This window comes from Cyclopterus lumpus, chromosome 13, assembly GCF_009769545.1.
Source record: "Cyclopterus lumpus isolate fCycLum1 chromosome 13, fCycLum1.pri, whole genome shotgun sequence".
In the NCBI taxonomy this organism is placed as follows: domain Eukaryota; kingdom Metazoa; phylum Chordata; class Actinopteri; order Perciformes; family Cyclopteridae; genus Cyclopterus; species Cyclopterus lumpus.
Window position 1 is genome coordinate 6,090,017 of NC_046978.1, and position 18,742 is coordinate 6,108,758.

Below are 18,742 nucleotides of genomic sequence, written 5' to 3' on the forward strand. Positions count from 1 at the left end.
CTTATTTTGTGAAGTATTGCCAGGATAATTGTGACTGTAATTGTCGGGACATGGGCTGTAATCATGTGTTTAAGAGGAGTGTTAGGAATTCAAAGGAACATTTTCACTATAAACTTGTCTGTTTTCAGAGAGTGGCCAGTGGTAACTGTGGGAATAGTTCAGCCTGCTGCAGAGTGACTCCGGGTAATTGAGGAGTGTATAAAAGCAGTTGCTTTGGGCTGGTAGGGGGACAAAAAGGGATCTCTGTGTAGATAAGAGCACAGAATGTTATGTTATGTTATGTTATGTTATGTTATGTTATGTTATGTTATGGTATGTTTGCCGAAGCTAGTCTGGACCTTGTGTGAAGCAAAAAGTATTCAGTTAAGCCAGGTTCACTGTTTGTTTTGTATATGTCTTTTGGGGTGGCACTGTAAATAAATGATCACTTTTGGACACTGGACCATGTTCCCCAAGTCTGTCTCCTACAATTTAAGCCACTTTGGTCTCACTTCGTAACACAAGAGAAAAAAAAAAAAAACAGCAATATATTTCAGTAATATGGATATTGGTTGGCTGAATCACTGTCCTTGAATTGTGTTGTGCTGTGAAGGGGAGGCAGCATGGGTATGTGGTCAAGGAGGGATGGATGTAAATTCAGCTTAAAGCTGAGCCTGATGATGGCATGATAGAGACATTCATGTAGCTGTAGACTTTTCTATTGCGTTCCAAATATAATTTTTAGATTAAAACTCTTTTGCCATAACTATGAATATATTAAACCTCCTTTCTGACTCCTGAATCAACCTCTATGACATCTCTTCCCATATATTCCTGTATGGCAAACAGCCCCCATAGTCTTGAAACCTCAAACCTATGAATCGTTGCTATGAACTAATCTTTTGTCAGTGAGGTTAGAAAGCTGATCAATAATTCTTATTATACCCTTTTGTACAATGTTTGGATAGTCTAGTGATGTGTGAAACAGATGTTCTGCTGATAGGCAGCGTGAAACAAAGAGGATGATGATAAATGCATTATGCAGTGGAGATGAAAATTGTGGCAATTCGGCAGTAGGGCAAGAAGGGCGTTTGATTCAATTCTAAAGAGAGCTTCCCCGATTTCATTAATCCTGAGACTGTATTCTTATGGAGAGTGTAAAACTCCCCTCAATGAACACAGCGCCAGAGATTTCTCTTTATGGATCCCATTCCCGTTCGCGGATGATGTGGTCCTGTTTGCCTCCTCGGACCGTGACCTCCAGCATTCACTGGGGCGTTTTGCAGCCGAGTGCGAAGCGGCAGGGATGAGAGTTAGCACCTCCAAATCTGAGGCCATGGTGCTCTGCCGGAAACCGGCGGATTGCTCCCTCCAGGTGGGGACAAACTGCCTACCCCAAGCGAAGGAGTTCAAGTATCTCGGGGTCTTGTTCACGAGTGAGGGTAAGGTGGAGCGGGAGATCGACAGGCGGATCGGTGCGGCTGCAGCAGTAAAACAGGCGCTGTACCGGTCCGTCTTGGTGAAGAGGGAGCTGAGCCGGAAGGCAAAGCTCTCCATTTACTGGTCGGTCTACGTTCCAACCCTCACCTATGGTCACGAACTCTGGGTCGTGACCGAAAGAACGAGATCTCGGATACAAGCGGCCGAAATGAGCTTCCTCCGTAGGGTGGCCGGGCTCAGCCTTAGAGATAGGGTAAGGAGCTCGGACATCAGGGGGGAGCTTGGAGTCGAGTCGCTGCTCCTTCGTGTCCAAAGGAGTCAGCTGAGGTGGTTCGGGCATCTAGTCAGGATGCCTCCTGGACGCCTCCCATTAGAGGTTTTCCGGGCACGTCCAACTGGTAGGAGGCCCCGGGGAAGACCGAGGACACGCTGGAGGGATTATATCTCCGGCTGGCCTTGCGGGTGAGAGGGAGGCCTGGGTCGGCCTGCTGAACCTGCTGCCACCGTGACCCGACCCTGGATAAGCGGGTGATAATGGATGGATGGATGGATCCCATTCTTCTCTTTCCGCCATTTTCTTTCTTTTCTTAATTTTTTTCCCATCACTGTTTCGGCAGAGCTCCAACACCTATGCTTTTTCATTGGCCTACTGACTCTACACAGAGCTTTACAACATTCCTGAGCAAGAATCATGCCTCCTCCTCACCTCTGTGTACACAACTACACCCAGTGGCGGATTTAGCAAATTGGGGGCCCAAGGCAAAGGTATGTATGGGGCCCCCCCAGCCGAGCTTTAAAAGAGAACGAAAAAAGATTTTACCGACTGAATGGTGGATAGGCAGGTAAAGCTAATCTACAGGGAAGTAAAGGTTGGAGAGGAAAAAAAAAACCTTCCCCTTTAAACCCTGCATACACTTCTTTACTCCAAAATGAAGATGGAAAGCAAAGAACACACAAAGTGTAGCACTACACAAACTAATAGTCACGATGGAACCAAACAGAGAATAAAGTTTCAGATAACACCTGTCTTTGCCAAAATGCCAGGAAAACCAGCACTGTTTATTGTGTGTGTGTGTGTTTGTGAGAGAGAGTGAGAGAGTGAGTGAGTGAGTGAGAGAGTGAGAGAGTGAGTGAGAGAGTGAGAGAGAGAGCGATTGTTCTCCACATCACACGCTTCTGACACAGAGTCCTACTTGTTGACATTTTCTTACAGGTCTTCACACCAACATGATGCGCAGATGTAGGAGCTGTACCTGTAAAATAATAATGATAGTAATAATAAAAAACTAACAATATGGTCTATGAACAAAATGAGCTTCTTTCTTCTATCGTGAAGTGAGAGGATAACAAAAAACAACAGCAGTCCATCATTGGGATTAAGAAATATGATTTTTTGCATTGTTAAATGATTACCTTCTCTCTTTTGTGTCTGTCCCTTCCTTTCTCTCCCTCATGTTTCTCTTCCTCCGTATTCCTGTTTTTACTCTTTCTCTTCCTCTCCTCCGGCGTCTTTTCTTTTTTTTCTTTTAATTGAGCTGCTTGGATAACTTTCATTTTTGCTTTTGTTCTTGTCTTGCTTCTGAATCGTCGTCCTGTCACTGTGTTTATCTTTCGCGCCGCGCACCGTTACGGACTAGTCCATCTCATGGTGAAAGTAGGGGGTGTAGGGACATGACAGATAACCATGAACTGGACATTTTAACTACTACTTTAACATTTCAACGTATTTCTTAAGAATATGAATACAATTGACCACGCTTTTGAAGCGTTCATGATGATAAGGGGCTTTTTATTTTCTTTTTTTCTTTTTGAGGTTGGTTGGGGGTCCCCCTACTACGACCACTGGTCCACCTACCTATGCCTCTATGTTAAGACCGCCTATGACTACACCTTGCCGCTCAAAAGCTCTGACAGCCTTAACAAAGACCTCCCTGGAGCATCCTCGCCCTTGTGTTGCTGCAAGCCTGTTCAGTAGTGAACCACAGCCTCACAGATTACAGCCTTTACCTCCTGCTCTGGCTATATTCCTCTATCTGTTCTGTGTAAACACTGCATACACATACAAGTGTGCACATGGTCCGCCACATTCTATGTTTATACGAGCGGGGATACAGGCATGCTGGTGGTTTAAGCTCTGTAAACACATCTTAAACTGATGTCTGCTGCAGTGTGGGTGATGTCATCCTATGTGCGGCCTGAGCCAAGTTCAACATTCTACGCATGCAAGCCGTGAAGAGGGTCATCGCACACAAGGAAACACATGACCAAAGAAAGGCAATCCAGCATTGGCCGTGGCATCAACAGTCTGGAGCAAACATCATTAAGCTTAGAACTGTGACTAGCAGAGCAAAGAATTGAGTTAGCTCAGACAGTCAGCTTTCATCGACACTCATTATGGTTACAGCTCACACAACTTCCTCTGCTGTTTTTCTTTTCCCCTTCATTCCTTTGTAGCTTCCTCTTTCCTTCTTCGGGTCTTCATACTTTTTTCCTGTCTCTCTCTCTCATACAAGAAAACAATATTGACTCTGTATAGCTCAATGATTACTTGTAAGCTGATGCTGTGGCAGACTGCAGCCTGTTTTCAAGTCAATGACTCACTGTGAGCAAAGGGTAACGGCTGAGAGATGCAGATGAAGTCAAGAAACGTTGTGGATGGTGGGGGGATATCAATGGCTCTTAGAGAGGAAGACCTCTGATGGTCGGCTTGGTGTTGCTCTAATGGAGCTAATGGACCATTCAGAGATGAATGCACACCATATCTACCTGGCTATCCATCCATCCGCCGTATTTTAGTCTTCAGCTTTGGAGAAATATACAACATGCATAGGCAGATGCAAAGACATTAACATACAAATGCTTATCAGCACTGTGTGAATCGCTACATTCATTTTGACAGGTGGCACTTCATTCATTTTCTTTGCAGGAGTTGTTTTCAGAGCAAATGCATGCACGCACGCACGCACGCACGCACGCAGAAAATTACAAACACGCATGGATGCTGTAGTGAATTCCAACCTGAAATAATCATGTCACTGTAATATCTTTTAATTTTGTTTACTCAACGAAAACACATGAATGGTCATGCGTACACAAGCACACAGGAAGTATGTCTCAAATGTTTGCCGAAAAACATGTGGGTGAAACAATGAAGATTGTTATTATAAGTAACTGTAATTATAGGATAAAAATAAGTGTACATTATATACTGACAGTATATGCCTACATTATGGAGCACTAATAGGTAGACTATTGTATGGTCTATTAAAAAGATATATGTTATTACCAGCACTGTAGGATAATTACTGGTTTATACTGTATATTTAAATCCCAATGCCTCCACCAAGGCAGCCTTTGCTCATGATTTCTGTACCAGTTTTCAGCATCTTTCATTTCATGTCACACACTAACGCACCGCTTTCCTCCATACAAAAAGACACGAAGCAGTAACTGTCTCAGTGATGATATTGATAATATACAGCACGGTTTTCTTCCCTTCTCTTAATTTCATCTTTGTTTTTGTTTACTTTAATCAATAATGAGCTGAGTATTTCCTGAGGCAGTATGGGTAGTGTAGTCCCCGAGAGTGTCTGTCTCAGTGTAGGTCTGAGCTCTGTGCTCCCTTTCGGGACACTAAGGGGATTGGATATGCTCTGCTAATGCTATTAGTATTGCAGCTGGGGATTACCGTCTCTAAAAGGAAAGGGGAAAAGGGTGTGAAAAGTGAAAAAAACACTGCGTTGTGTGTGACAGAGATTTGCATATTTGTACATGTAGACAGGAGAGATTAAAAAAGGGATATTCAGGCAGACTATTGCACACTAACACAAATATTAAGTCACTGTCTTTAATGCAAAGTGTTGTGTGAGCTGTTTTTAAAAACTTAATTTGGCCATAAGGTACTCCTGGGATTTGAGTTAATTAGTCTATTAAGATGGCCAGTACCTCTTAGAAACAGACTTATTTTTAGGCGAAGGACAGATAGTCATCCCGATTACTGTTTTTTCAAGACGGTCAACATTGTAATTTGAACAGATGTCCGATCCATTTAGACTGTCTTGTGTAAAAAAAAACTGTTGTGTCAAAATGACACATTGATTTGGAGTAGCAACCCGGCGGGAAGTGTTTTAACGAGCACAAGGCAACATTCAACAAGTCCAACAAATCCAACGTTTCTAGAATATTCAGCATATATTTATAGTGTAAATTCAGCCCTCCCATCAGACCTTTCACCAATCAAATCAGTTGTTGGAATCAGCAACCAGAGCCCCTCGTGCTTCCCAAAAATGTTGTGTTCTTTCGGGGTGTACCTCGGGACCAAGCATACCGGAAGGACCTGGCACACGATTTACTCTGTTTGGGTCAAGATGACCTTTTTGCAGAAAACGCCACTCATTTATGGGAAGTTTATGACGCAGTCATTCTTCTTTCTATTATTTTCCCAAGTCCCAATCTCTGGGATATTCCCAACATAACAAGTTACATAAATGGTTTTCTGATGGCTAACTGTAGGGAGTTCAAACTACGTTATATGATGATTTTCTCCAACAAGAATTGTGAGACATGTCGCACAATCTAAATAAAAGAAAAAGGGTTATAGTAAAGTCTCAGATTAAATACCCAGAATCGTTAAGAACATTGTTGTAGCACATAAGCGCATGCTTACATTTCCTCCTGTGCGACAGTTTAGTTGTCCTTTTCAGTGTCAGTGATATTACTGAGCTCAGAGAGGATCTTTGTATTGAGTAGCGGGAATACTGTACAGCGAAGATAAGGTACATTATCTAACACTCAGAATATCTTAGCCTGACAGCATGAGTTTTAGAAGGTCAGCATCTTGTTTTTTGAAGGTAACTTTATATATCACCCCTGTAGAAGACCATATGGAAGACAAGCATAGTATAAGTGGTGGACAGGCAGGACTCTCCTCTGCCGACCAGCATTTCACCAGCTTGCCTTCTGGGTTGATCGGCGCTGTGAATCTATACAACCAGCTGCTTAAAAAGGGTGTGTGGCTTCAGGGAAGGACATTCAGACTTCAATTATGAAATAATAAGACATCTTCTAAATCTTCTAAGTACATCATCTGGTGAAAAACATGGCCTTATGAATATGTACAGTGTGTCGAGGACTGACATTCACCACAGGCGATACTATTTCACGAGGTGTTTGTTTGTTCAATCAAACAAACACCTAGCAGCCTCGGGGCTGCTGCAGGTGATGTGTTGAGGTTTTCTCACCGCAACAAAAGTAACAGTTTGATTTTACAAATCAAATGTTGGTACAAGTACAAACAGTATACATGGGTCATGTAATGTTTGGAATCTGTTTCAGATCTGTTCCACTGTCAGTGATCCGGTTATGTTGCATACTCTTCTCAGTTTTGTTCATGCATCTCTAATTGGCTATTTATATTCACATTAACACAGTGTTTAGTTGTGTTTATGCATTAGTAGGCTACCATACTTGCCGATTAGTTTAAAAAAAACTATATACATCTCCTCGACCAAAGCATTTCAGTTATGTACGGTAGCTGTTTAAACTACCAAAACCAATATTAAAACCGTTGTTTCTGTTTTCCAACGTTATCCCTCACCTTCTCTCTCTCTGTCGTAGCCTCTCTCTCTACAGCACTCTCTGATAATCATTATCTCCCCATATCACACATTTTTAGGCATCTTTCAGCTAGATTTTCCTAATGAATATTTACCGACAGTAAGTCACCGAGGGCAATCTGCTGAGATTTGTTCACTCCCACCCATGTTTCATGTGTATGCATGCGTATGCCTGTGAGCTTCTGATTGCATGTGTGTGTGTGTGTGTATTATTTATCGACACTCTCCTGTAGGCAGGGTCAGGCATTTGGATCAAACCCAAGAGTAACCACTTTTTTAACAATTCACATTATTGTCCCAACAATGGAGTGGCATTCATCTGTGGAACGCAGTCAGGAGCAGCAGTGCTGAACCGGTTGGCAAGCTGACAGTCAGAGGAAACAAAACATGTTTGAATGAATGTCTTTAACTGACAAATAGAGGTTTTAGGATGTCTTTTACATTTTGGATTTGTGATTCCACAGTTAACTTTGTCCATATTCCTGAAAACGCATCTTTTCAGACTACAACTCAACACACCATGCTAGCATGTCTCCTGTTTTTGATCATGTCTTCTGAGAGAAAAAACAACAACTTTAAGCATTAGTATTGTTGCACTGTACACTTTTAGTTTTGGGTGGCACTTTCAGTTGTTGATGATATCCAGCTGTTGCTTCTACACGTTTATTAAACTTATTGTAATTCACTTTGGACTAAACCACCAGCCAAATGAAATGTGACATTCAAGGTTAAAAGTAAGATTTTCATAGTTTTTAAGAGATTAAGTGTGTTAACTTACTCCTGGCTTCATTTTAAGGGCTTTCTTTAATTTGGGAGGGGTTACTGGTTTACAATTCATAGGTCAGTTGTTGCAGTTTGCTTCCATGACTTACAGAAGCTCAACAGCATTTCATTGGTGTTGTGTGGGAAACTTCCTCAGCCTCAAACACCACCAACTTTAAATTAAAGGGTGACGGCAACATTTTGGCATTCTGTTTTGCTTCTTGCCTTAGCAGGAAATAGATTGCTGTGTACTGCTTGCCTGGACCTCTCTTTGTGTCTAGGCAAAAGTTGTGGCAGTTTTTTTTTGTGGACGCACAGATTAAGGAAAAATACAAATTTGTCAGAGTTTTTTTATCTTGCCATAATCAAAGAGGTGATGTGAACTTGTTGATGCATTACCAATATTACTCTACAACAGCCCATATTGAGTCAGAGTGGGCTGTTTCTAGTTTCCAAGCCTGTTCAATCTTACACCAATAACAGGAACTCAACTCTTAATACTGGAGTTCTGCTGATTACATGCAAGATCCTACTCTTTCTGAAATGTACTGGTGTTCGGATGGTAACTGTAAAATGTTTGTGGTACATAGAGTAATATGCTAACCTTAAAAAATAACATTGTCTTTCTTTGGACCTATTTATTAAGCTATAGTGTAAGTTAAGTCGGAATTTAATTATTTTTTTGGCAAAATAACACCCAAAAATATATGCAAATAAGCCAAAAATGTATGCTTAGTATTTGCATGTCAATATTTGCCAATATCTTAGATTCCACAGACTCCAACTGAGTAAAGCAGGAGTGATTCTTTCTTTGGCTCGAGACTTCTGCTCCTGTAATGCAGCATGCACACAGGAATATTGTTTGTTGGACAGGACTCAAATTAATTAACAGTATCAGAAAGAGGCATGTGCCCACAGTACTAAACCCATGTGACAAGAGTCTAAGAGTAGTAGTAATTACACCAACAGTTGAAACATCAACATCATTATACATACGCCTAATCAATGGTCATTGTGCTTAAGGAGAGCTGCGATGTTGTGTGAATGAGTGGTGAGCTCTGTGTGTGTGTTTGTGTGTGTGTGTGCGCGCGCGCAAGTGTTGCCTCCCACCTTGCATGAACCTTATACTCACTGATTAAATCATCCTCGGAAGAATTTCAACAATCAATGTTCGGTGAATCCCAGTTCCTACTTGTTCCCATGGCTACTAGGAGGACAGATAACTGAACTGTGGGAGATGTAGTGTTTTAAACTGCAAATTGACATTTGCGAAAAACATTCTGTCTCCATTATAGTGCTCATCCCTCTATCTCTCTTTCCTTCTGCCTTTCTTTGTTCGTTGTTCTGCCTGACAACTACCACTTTCTTCATAACCCACTGAGCTCCTATACATTCTGAATCAGCAACCATATAACAGTAAAATCCAACCTCCAGGAAGGTAAATAATTATGAAAATTTAAATAATTACAAAAGAGGGCCCAGTTAGTCGCTCTTTCCATTCATTGCATAGGTCAGTCCAGCTGTACTTCGCTTGTTGGTAATGTGACTGAAATGTGTGTTATCAAAGAGTTGCAGGCCTCAGTTTACGAGCAGTAGCAAAGAGTAGGGAAGAAACCACAAACAGGAACTATAGCTTGCTTCCAGGAACCACCACATCAAAACCCCCTCACACACTCAAAGATATACACAAGCATATAGATCCATGTGCATGCACACACACTCAGTATATGTGTCTGTCTCTATTCCTTCTGACAATACACCACCCTCTCTTTATCTCAGATGGCAGGAGCAAAAGTTAGTGATCACATGACTGTGTCTCTCCTCATTTTTGTATTTGCTGATCGGCTCAGGTTCAAAGTAAATACAAAATAAGAAGTAGAGGAGTAGAATGCATGCAGTTAGTTCAGCTAGTTTTCACTATTTAAACAGAATACATTAGGCGAGAGCCTGTAGAGCTACAGGAGTGAGAGGTTTCGGGAGGGGGAGGCTGTTGCTACGGCGACCAGAGTCACGACGCTCGTCATCATGAGGCTTCTTCTGCATTGTGTGTGTGTGTGTGTGTGTGTGTGTGTGTGTGTGTGTGTGGACACAGCCCTTGTGAGTTCACCCTCCTCTTTCCAGACAGGAGGCGAGGACATCCCTCTCCACTGTGCCAACAGAAGATCGAGAGACACACACAGCAGAGAGAGAGAGAGAGAGAGAGAGAGCGAGAGAGAGAGAGAGAGAGAGGCTGAAACCCCATAATGCACTGCACGCTGCAGGGCTGAAGTCGTGCAGATTCATTAGTTCCTGATCGGTGGGATTGTGTGTGAGCGCACACACACTCGTACACCCAGACCGAGTGCAAGTGAAACACACAGACAACCAGGCAGGTAAGGCAGCTTTTCTCTGACCGTGCGGACAGCCACTGGCTTTGCAAGATGTTCTGTGTATCTGTGTCTCTGTCTGTTGCTGCCTCTTGAGAGGAGGAGAGGGGAGAGTTGCTCTGTAGAGATGACAGGGTATCATTAATATTTGATGTGAGGATTCCGACAACTTCCCTGCCTGTTGCTCAGGATTTTTCTGACATGGAAATGTCTGAGTTCAAAAAGCAAAAGATATACAGTATCTTAGATATTTGAAATATCTGATATGCATTTGAATATGTGTGTTAGTTTTTGTCTGTCTTTTTCCTACAGCTTGCACATAGTGTTTAAATGGAGCTGATTTGAATATGCTGGGAAGGTTTTATTATGGGACTTAAATTATGGGATCACAATTTCTCATTCTATAGTTAAAAATGTATTAAAATGTTCAAAAATAATCCAACAAAAGCATTAAGAATTCAACAGTAACAAGACAAGTTTAGCTTTAAAGATTTAATCTCTAAAGATGTAATTAAATGTACTTGTCTGATATGCTACATGTACCATTAGATAAATTATGTTATTTAAATATATTGATACAAACCCAATCTGGCCATCAAAAACAATTTGACCCAATGATGAGTTGCGCTTTAATTATAATGATCACTGGTGACATGTTTTTAGACTAAATTTTCAAAACGTAATATACAGTAATTGGTCAAACATTACTACAAATACTTTCATAAACTCTGCCTGTTTTTTTTGTTATATACTACATGTTGTGCCCAGTGACACCAGTGCAAGCTGATTGGCCGTTAAAAGCTAGGCTTCTCCTTTCCGGGTCAATTTGTGGTTTAACGGCCACTGAGGTTTGTTGCGCCAGAGACACAGGCAGGCTGAAACATGCTTAAAGCCGGGACTCCTAAACTTTATTACCCCTGGACTCCAATAGGAAATTGCTGTCATCCACCCATGGGACCCCATCATAAAATGATGTTTCAACATTCATGTGGAGACACAACGGGAGACTAAAACGAGGGTCAAGAGTGAGCAAGACAAAAACATCTTAGGAATATTCAGTTTGTCTCCATTTATCTCTGAGAGAGCCTGGCTTCTATCTGCACTTTCCTGCACAAATCCACCTGACAAAACTCAAAAGGAGAGGCTTCTCTTTTTCCTGATGGATCCTTTCATTAAAAGCCACCCTTCAATCTGTGTTGCAGCATGATACGATTATCCACCAGACCCCTAAATGATAGTAGCATTTATATATCTGCCTCTTCTTTGTAGTAGCATTGGTGTTCAGGAGACTGAAAGCTGTGTACTGTAGTCTCATCTGTATGAGGTCTTCTTTAAAGTGAGTATTTTAGTTCAGGATGCAGCCGGAAAAGAAACACTGAGCAAGAAATAGAAAAGCAGAATGATGCATGTCAATCTTGTTGAAAAATAACAGTGCTAGACCAGAGCTATTTTAATGGTGAGTTTAGGAGCTTTTTGACCAATGGCCATTCATCTATGACACTACTGGTCTGTAATAGAGCTCTGTGTTGACAGGATCCCACACTTTGCACTGAGGTCACATCTTGGAGCCCTAGAATTGGTACCAGAAAACACAGAGCGTTGTTTTTTAGACCAGGAAGAAAGACGTCAGAGACTCTGCAGTCATGCTGTTTTAGCAGACTAAAATACTACGACTACTAATGCCTCTGTTGTTTGAAAATTGTCTGTTTAATTGTTGTTCCTTCAGAACTCAACAATAGAGCAGAGGTATATTATAAAGGTTGAAAAGCTCTCAGTCTCACACCAGGTCGACCTGCTAGATTTTCAATTCGTAAGATCCTTCTCCAGATAGATTTTCTCTACTCTCGGTCCAGCTGTGGCTTTGCTTGGCAACATGTATTAAAGGTGATATATGGATCCAGATCTCCTTGTTCAACTTGGACACCTCCTGTCTTTGTACTTTTTCCTCAAATGTTTTCCTCATTCCTGGCATTAATGATTTTGAACACACGGGACACCTGTTCATGGATCTGTGGCCCTGTTTTGATCAGCCAAGAATGAGTGAGAGACACTGGCTTGTGTTGTAAAGCGAAGCCTGGGAAATCCTTTTCGCCCTCTCCTTTCTTTGTACACAGACATCAGCAGAGCAGTGCAGGAACCTTAGTGTGCATTAAATTATCTGCAATTGCAGCAATTATGTGCACGTCCAAAACCTTTAACTGCGCCTTGTTTCTTCATGTGTATCTCCTTTTAGACTAGAAGCCTGCCGTTTGAAACGTAGATTTACTCAAGTACATAGGTATGATTCTGAAGTAGGCCTACTCGTTATTTTTATTTTATACTACTCTGCACTTCACTCTGTCTCCAGTAAAACCGTATATTGAGAATTTACAACATAATCCAAAGTACATACCACTGTAAAGCTATTTAAACAACATTGGGATGCTGCTACACGTGAAGATAGTAATAATAATACTCCAATTACATGATGTAAAATGAAATACTCTCATAGTGAGTTTTTACTTTCGATACTTAGTACACTTAACTTTTTGCAGCTTTTTACATAAATCTGTGTACTGGGAAACAATTTGTTCATAGTGACCAACCCAAGGAAAATGATCACCTGACCCATCAGTTCCCAGCAGCTCTATGAAACGTTCTGTGAATTGTTTTGGTGTTTTTACTGTTCGCATGTTCCCCATTTGAGTTGCTAATATCCAAATGTTGTGTTTACAGCTTGTTTCTGTCCGCAAGTAGCCAGTGCATCTGTAGACGTTTAAGTATATTTTGCTTTGTGTTTTCTTTAACTAAAGTTACATTTTAAATGTGGAATTCTTTGATTATGTGTGGCCTTGCTAGTTTTAATGACCATGACTATTTAAATTCCATCATAATACAACATGCACACACATGTAGACTCAGCATATCATTCCCAATTCAGTATAATCCTGGAAGACAACTGCAGGGCCTTTTTTGGGCACACACCGGTGACTTGTCAGCTCGAAAATCTAAATTCCATATTACTGCCGTCTGTACAGCATTGCTTTCACTCTATGAACAAATTGATAAATATTTATAGAAGCTGGAGCTAAACATTAACACTTGGAGCAGTACATAGATCAATCATAGGTGCTTTTGAGAGCAGGCTGCAGGCTGCCATTCAATCAACACCTTTCCCTTTACACCCCCCCAATACAGTGATACATTTCAAACACCCTGATATATTGCAGCCACTAGTCAGTGGTGTGGCTCTGAGTCACTTGGTAACACCCACATGACACATACACACACGCCTCCACAAACTAATACACACACACACACACACACACACGCACACACACTCACTCTAACACACTCACACACACACACACACTCAAAAACAAGCACACACACACACACGCACACACACACATGCACTCATGCATGCTCACATAGAGACACGTGCACCTGACGGAGTGTTTGATGGAGTTAGACACCATGGCAACAGCGCTGTAACTCTTGCTGTCCTGTGAGTGGACCGAAGCTGTAGAGGAGGGAGGAGACGGCTACCAGCTAGCACAGGTACACAAGTGCAGTTATTATTATTCCAAATCTCTCCCTATATTCTCTGCTTTTGCCTTTTCACCTTAACTGGTCTCTACACGCTGCCTTTTTGTTTATTTTTCCCAAGTGCAATATAACTGGCCGTAAATTGATTAAAAAACGTAACCAGGGTAAGTAGAGGGGGCAGAGGAGAGGTAAGTGTGCATCTTATACAGGCATGTATTTTCATGGATTGTGCAAAACCTGAGACATCGGAGGGAATCACGCTGATTCTCACAGCTGCAACCAGACAGAACTCATGACATTTTAACATAATAATAATAAATAATATACACTTGTATTGATCCCACAGTGGGGAAATTATCCTCTGCATTTGACCCATCCTTAGTTATTAAGGTACAGTGGGCTGCAGTGAAGCACCCAGGGAGCAACTGGGGGTTCAGTGTCTTGCTCCAGGACACTTTGACATGCACCTATGGGGAGAGCAGACACATATAAGGAACACAGACAAACTGAGAAACAGTCTGGACAAGGTAAGATGATGTACTGACAAAGAAACAAGGGACCCACACAGACTAAATACACAAGGAAGCGGGGTGATTACACACAGGTGGAATGAATCAGAGCATAGCAGACAATCCCAGAGGTGGGAAAAGAAGTCAAGGAAGTAAAACCATACATGACACAAGTGGAAATTGAACTTACAAAATAAAAGTGGAAACTAAATAAGAAACCCAAGACCATGACACTAGTATTTTTCATCTTGCATTCCTTGCACTCTCGCTCGCCGCATCATCCTGTTTCAATCACAAAACAAACCGATTTAACTCTTTTTTAAATGTTTTATTTTTAATTTTTTCCTCACAGTGAGTTCACCCCCTCTCTGTTCCTGTCAGATGAGTTTCATAAAGGTAGTAGCAGAGATAAGGAGAGCAGGTGGAGGGGGGAGGCTGCAGGTGGACAGGTCTCACAAACAGCATCTTCATGAGATTTACTGCCTGCCGAAACAGATGGTGGAGAGACTGCAAGGGAGAAAGGGGGAGAGAGAGAGAGTTGTTGGAATGGTGCAGGTGAATTGCATTTGGGTCCTGGGTAGCATTTTCATGGTCTGATTGTTAGCATTTGCTAACATACCCACATGCACGCCGACGCACCCGCACTCTCATGCAGAGTGAATTGTGGAAATGTGGCTGTTGACAGTGGAAGTTTGTCTGAGTTAAGTTCCCCATGCATTTCTCTCCTCCCTTTTTTGCATACGATCCAGGCGCGAGCTGTGAAAGGTGAACTTAAATTATGTGTTGGCTGTGCTGCCTTAAATGGAGACTGGTGTATCTGAATACAGTAGGGCTCTGCCAAGAGGGAAGGTGAGAGAGAGAGAGAGAGAGAGAGAGAGAGAGAGAGAGAGAGAAGAGAGAGACAGCAAGGAAGTGAAGGACAGGGAGAGAACGAGGAGGAAGGGGAGGAAGGGGAGGCAAGGGACAAGGAAAAAGAAGGAAGGAAAAAAGAAAGAAAGAGGAGGGGTTAGTGACAGAGGGCGTGAAAGGGAATGAGAGCCGCGAAGCAAGCAAGCATGAGGTTTCCACTTTTCACTCTCCCCTCAGCAGCAGTCAGATGAGTCCTTGCAGAGATACAGTAAGTCGTTGCTGTTTACTCTGTGCATGTGTGTTACTTTTGTGTTTGTTGAGACACAAGACTGAGTTTTCCCCTCTTACAGTTTCTGCTCTGTTTTTCCATTTTATTCATACATTTTTTTATTCACCATCTGGATGTTGACTGTTGAGTTATATGTCTGTTTGAGCGTGTGTGTGCGTGTGTGTGTGTGTGTATGTGCGTGCATGCGTGTGCGTGTGTACATATGCAGATGGAAACCGTGCTACACTGCTTATGTGAGGTAGTTTGAGGCGGGACAAAAGAAAAGAGCTGAGCAGACAAAAGAATGGGTAACGATGGTGTTTAATGTTCCGCAGAGTAGTTGGTTAGCACACACTTATGCACAGACACACACACACACACACACACACACACACACACACTGACACATACCGTTTTCTGGCAGACTACTACTCTCTCTCTGTCTCGGATTACACTAAAAAGCATGTTGTGTGACTCCTACTGTTAACACTAAAGATATGCACTGACGTTTATGGATGGCTGAATCAAAACACACACGGACTCACACAGTCACACACACACACACACACACACACACTCACACGCATACATGAACAGCCCTGCACTCCTGTGTAATGACTGCACTACTGGTGTTTACACTACAGCTGCCCTCAGGAAATGATTAAACTCCCGCTTCACCAAGGCTGTACCAGCCTGACACAAAAACATTAGCAGACGGGCTACATGTGCACACACAAAATCCTCATTGACATTTGCATATTGTAGAAAGCCCCCCCCAAAAAAAGGGAGTTCACCTTTTAAAGTGTGTGTATCCATTAGGAAAGTAAACACGTTATGTTCAATGATGGTGTTGTATTTCTGTCCATATTTCCGCAAAATGTTCAGAATGTGAGTAATATTTTCATTATGGGGAGCAACTACATTAAGGATTCATAAAGAGATATGTTTATGTGTATGCTGCTTTTATGGTAAAAAATATAGAAGAAACACTACAGAGCTCTCTCTGTTTTTTGAAATTCCAGTATTAGCATGGGTTTGTTTTGCAATCGAAGCTTAGTTACTGAATTAAGTTAAAAGGTTATGAGATGTATTAGCTTTGGGGGTCAATTTATCTTCACATAATGCATGACTCATTTGCAATTTCTCCTTACATTTTAGACTCCTGCTCTGTGAGTACTATGGGCAAAATCAGAGCGAGCTGTGACATTAAAGCGATTTTATTTGTAACAGAATGTTGAATGTTGATGGAAATGTCCAAATTACTCATATTTATTGTGGATGAAATACTGATTATTTTATTCTATTTTATAAAATCGATAACCTTAGTTTGAACTTTTGTTATTTACCATACTGATGCTTCAATATACACTGAGTCTATCTATGTATTCCATGTTGTTTTGAGTACACACCCTCTTCTCACAGACTGATCTCAACACCTTTGTCTCTCGTTCACAGTTTCACTTCTTCGCCCCTCTGTCTCGTTCTCTGTCTTTCTGCTTTCATTTCATAGCTCACTTTGTATTTCTCTTTCGGTGTCTGAGTCTCAGTGGGTTTGAAAAAGCTTCTCTGCAGATCATAGCAGGCAGATCTAGAAGGTCATTAGAGTATAGAACAGCGAGAGCGTAGAGGCACTCCGATACATAGGTTACTGAATTTCAAAGCATACGACTCTGACTAAACAACTGCGTGTCAGAGAAGAAAGAGACTCCATGGGAGATAGAGCGATGGGAGAGAGAAGGCACGGTTACCTGCTGGTGATTGTGTTGATTCTTGAAAAATGTGTTTTCTTTCTATGTATTTGTCCTGATTTCTTTTTCTGCCCCCACCTTCTCGTTTCATCGCCCCAACTAATCTGTCCTTTAGAAGTGATGTCATCTCCATGCTGTCCTCAGCAGCTCGGGAATCTGTGGAATGCAGATGAGTCGTGTGTTTGTGTGTGTGAGTGTGATAGAAAATCTATGTGTGTGCATAATGACAAGAGCACCCAGATACCCTGATTAACATTATTCAATCGTCAAGAAAAAAGAAAATGGGGCGGATGCTCGGATCAAGGTGACAGCAGGAGAACCTGAGTGGAGACGACTTTGAGTCTCAAGCCTCAGAAACTCAGCACAGACCGTATAACTGTCAGATAGACAGTCGGTCACACACACTAATGGTTAGGGGAGTCCGTTTGGCAAGTGGCGAAATCACAGGCAGTCAGGCAGTAACGTATGATTGCTGTTACTTGACTAATGCACACTAGTGAAAGATGTAATCTTTAGTAAATACAGTTGGCTCCACGATGGAGGCCTCTGTGATTTTCACAGATTAAGGTTTCAAACTGAATCACTGGTCATAGACAGCTGAAGAATACAGATTATGCACCATTTTGCCAAATGCTGCTCTGATGACAAGTCAGGGGTTCTGCACTATGTATTTCCTGATTTGATCCAAACTACCAGATGGCGAAATGTGAAAAATTCACACTCAAGACCAAACCATTCGCATCAATCATCTCCATCAATTGAGCTTCATAATCTTGACGATAATTCTGCTATTAAGCTTTTCAACCACTGACCTGATGTTATTGAACCATCTCCTTTCAAGGATTTTCGATTGTCAGAAATTATTCTTATCTTGCTGTACTTATTGTATCTCTCTGGGTCTAAATCCTCTCTCTCACTCTGTTCTCATCTCATTAAATGCTGAATACCTCCGTCCAGTCTTTCTAAGACCACGTCACCTGTTCCTCCCCTCGGTTTGTCCGTCTGTCTTCCTGGTTTTTGGTTTTGCCATTCTCTTACCCGCCTGTCTGCCTGCATGTCTCAGTGTCTGTCTAGTTCGGCATGAGTGTGAGAGCAAGGAAAGACTGTGCATCCATGTGTATGTTTGCCTTTTTTTGTGTCTAATAAAGGCCCCGTGCTAGAAGTGCCACAAGCTGTGGTGGTACATTTACACAAGGGAGCTTTTCCAAAGTGGCCAGTCTACTTTTCACCGGCATCTGTCTGCCTCCCTTCTACCCATTACATCTCTATCCCTTTGACGTCTGCTTTCTATCACTCTATGTCTGCCCCTTACCCTGTCTGTCTATCTGTCTTCCTGTCTCTGTGACTTCTCCTTTTTCAATCTGTCCTCCCACCCACCCACACGCACACACAGGCACACACACACACACACACACACACACACACACCTACACACACACACACACACACACACACACACTTAATGTAGTCCATACACGTTGGTATGGTATGGTAGTTGTTGTCGTTGGTGTCAATCATAGTGCTATCTGAAGGTGGGCAAAGCGACAGTTGTTCTCCCCACGTGTGCAGTTACCCCGCTGGTATTCCCGACACACCTGACGCACAAAGAAAACAAATATACTCTTTACACACACACACACACATAGTATATACTCATATACACACATGCCCCATTGCT

General features: G+C 42.0%; 1 protein-coding gene and 1 long non-coding RNA gene across 4 annotated transcripts in view; one reads left to right on the top strand and one right to left on the bottom strand.

Moving 5' to 3' along the window:
- Positions 1-2,445: 2,445 nt before the first annotated feature.
- LOC117741742 lies at positions 2,446-2,874 on the bottom strand. The gene is made up of 2 exons (XR_004610763.1): positions 2,833-2,874; positions 2,446-2,672 (listed from the first exon to the last, which is right to left on the bottom strand). It is a non-coding gene; the product is annotated as an uncharacterized LOC117741742 (long non-coding RNA).
- A 12,353-nt stretch (positions 2,875-15,227) lies between these two features.
- The window catches only part of LOC117741932 (muscleblind-like protein 1), a 53,805-nt gene continuing 50,290 nt past the window's right edge, over positions 15,228-18,742 (top strand). For all 3 annotated transcript variants that reach the window (XM_034549204.1, XM_034549205.1, XM_034549206.1), the window contains exon 1: positions 15,228-15,316. The gene's annotated coding sequence lies outside the window, so the exon portion shown is untranslated. The remainder of the gene's footprint in view (positions 15,317-18,742) is intronic.